Below are 3,054 nucleotides of genomic sequence, written 5' to 3'. Positions count from 1 at the left end.
CCCAGTGCCCCCAGTGTCCCCAGCAACGCCAGGACCCCCACTGCCCCCACTGCCCCCAGCACCCCCACAGCCCCCACTGCCCCTGCTTGCTGCCTCCTTCCATGGTGGGCCACGCTGCTGTCTTCTCCCCCGCACACTCTAAGCTCCAGGAGGGGGTCTGAGCTCCCTCAGCTCACCGCGGCTGCCGGGGAAGCATTCTTGAGCAAAGGCTTCAGGACAGACACCCGGCTGTGTCCTCGCCCTGCCTCCGGGGCAGATGCAATAACTCTGAGTGGAGCAGCCACTGCTTCCCACCACTGGCCCCCTTAGCCAGAGCCAGAGTTGGGGAGGGGCCAGGGAGGGGCTCACCTTGGGCAAACATGTACAGGTGCATCGCAAACTTAGGAATCAGAGAAGTACAGAAGTTTAATACAGTATCTTTAGAAGTAATAATCAATGCAAAAAAATCCATGATTAGCAAAGATCAAAAGATCAGTATTGTTTTTTTTCCTTTTGCCTCAGGCTCCGATATGCTGCTGCAGGGCTCTGTTACCGATCCCTCCTTTATTTACAAACTCAATGTTTTCTTAATCATGGATCTTTGAATCAATTTTTGTATTTTTTAATTGCTTTAAAATATTACCTTTATTGCTGAGTGTCTTTGGAGCCCCTTACAGAGTCCCAAGAAATTCTTTGGCAATCACTGGGACTTTTTCCTCTGGTCTAGGAGGAGATTCTCTAGCCACTTCCTGGATTGTTCAGAGCTCATTTCAGGGGCTTCATTGTCGATCCTGATTTGGTGTCTTCTTATTTTTGTGTCTCATGGCTGTATTAATGCAACATTAAGATAAAGGTTACTTAGATCTCTGCTTACACTATCATATTGCTCCAAAATCCTTAATATATCTTTTATTTATGCTTTATTTATTATGTATTTGGTTAAATTGTATTTTTGTAGATGGTCTAAGAATCCTACATGGCAATATATAATGTAAATGTTGGGTCATGAAACGGGAACATTATTTTGCATTTACTTCTACATGTCAGTTTCACTGACATAAATCTGAAGTCCAAATAATATAATTAACTAAAACTCCCAGAGGAATAAAAGAATTTATTTTGATGCTGGCATTTTTTAATACAGTGAAATGGTATTGCCCTGGAAAGATATTGGAATGAAATGTGCCTGGTTCTGTTGTTCTCTGAGGCAAAATCTGCCATCGAGACAGGACATCGGAGCTTAAACACCCTGGGTGTTAGAGAATCCATGGCCAGAAAGTGGAAGTTAGAATTCTGTGACAGGGATGTGAGAAATAGAAGACTGGAAGAGATTAAAACACTGGTTTATTCAATATGAGGGAAGTTTACGGCAAATACGCAATGTATTTTGCCATCCCACATATCCTGGGCTCTTTAATCGAGCATACAGGATACACTGTGCTTGAAGTTGGGCAATGCTGCAGTGTGCCCAGTAGCTGGAGTAAAGCATATTAAACTCTCAAGGCTGCCTGGGAATACAGAGATGGTTCCAAAGGAACTGGCCGGGCCAGAGCTCCCTTCTCTTTGGATGGCCCAGCCCCTGCAGGGTCAGCTGTGTTCCCCTGAGGTGGACAAGCTGCCAGGCAGGTACTCTGTGCTGTGCACAGGGGCATTCTGCAGCCTGCAGACGCAGGGGGCTCCTATTTTCCCTTCTGTAACTTCATTTATACTTTGCCAGGGCTCGTGTTCAAGGGAAGTATTTGCATGAAGCCCAGTTACAGCAGGCACCTCAGTTTTAGACTGATCCATCATTGTGAAAGCTCCTCTTGAAGCCATCGCACAGCCTCAGCTTCACCGGGTGCAAAAGTTAAGCTCAGTAATTTAAAAAGCACCTTTAGACTCGGCTAGTGCAAGCAATTCCAACAGCAAATTCACCAGGAGTTCCCTAATATGTGGGTTTTATAAGTTACCTTCTAGACTCAGCCCCACTCCTTTTCGGAGCCACATTTGAGTGGTTCCCAATAAAGAATACAATGGAGAGTATGACCTGGGGATGGTGTAATGCGTCTGGTGATTTGCTGTTTACTATTATTATGGCTGCATCACAACGTGCTTGTGGTTCCGTCAGCATAATTCTGTAGGTTCTTAAAGTTTAGAACTCAGATTGTTTCTCTTATCTGAATCTACTTGAGCCAAGAAAATGTATCTATTAACTTCATAATCTCCCAAAAGGTAAAATGCATCTTAGTTTTCTGTGAATTTTTATCCATATTTCACTTCAAGCTTATTTCATCCACAGTGTATGTGATAATCATGTCTGTAAGAAAGTGCCGAGGCGCTGCAATAGGGAAGACGCTATCCCAGCGGTGAGTCCAGGTTCTCCAGTCGACACCCCCATGCGCCCGTGACTGGGGTGGGGGACACGATCGCTGACCTGGGCTGCGGTTGTTGTCCCGTCCAGCCGTCGACTCCTGCCAGGGCCCTTCGGTTCCGTTTATTAAGCATTTGGATCATCCGTGCTTATTCAGCAACCAGTGCAGCGAAAACTCCGGCATCTGGCTTGATTTCCGTGATGGGTTTTCTGCCGGTCTTCCTCACTTCCGCAATTTAAATTTAAACCTCGGTGGGGACGCTCAGTTGTCGGGACTTTCCGTGTTAGAAGGAGCAACTCCTTTCTAACTGACTCAGATTGACGGTGTAAGAACCAGTTCCAGCCTCCAGCTCTCAACCCACACGTCGGCCTGTAGGACGATGCTGGAGCCCTCTCGAGCCCCCACGTGTCCCTGCCGCCCGCTCTGCGCACACCACGCCAGGCCTCAGTGGCAGCGGAAAGACTTTCTCCGCCACAGCTTGAGGCAACACTACAGATGGAAGTTTGCCGATAACAGTTTTCGAAAATGGATGCATTCGTTTCCTGCAGGTGCTGCAGCCGAGTATCCCAAGCCTGGAGGCTTGGAACCACGTGTCGATGACCACGTGTGACCACGTGAAGGTGACTGTGTGAAGGTGACTGCGTGAAGATGACCGGGTGAAGGTGACCACATGAGGTGACCACATGAGGTGACCACATGAGATGACCATGTGAAGGTGACCACG

The sequence above is a fragment of the Choloepus didactylus genome, chromosome 16 (genome assembly GCF_015220235.1).
Source record: "Choloepus didactylus isolate mChoDid1 chromosome 16, mChoDid1.pri, whole genome shotgun sequence".
Lineage (NCBI taxonomy): Eukaryota > Metazoa > Chordata > Mammalia > Pilosa > Megalonychidae > Choloepus > Choloepus didactylus.
This window is presented reverse-complemented; position numbering follows the sequence as displayed.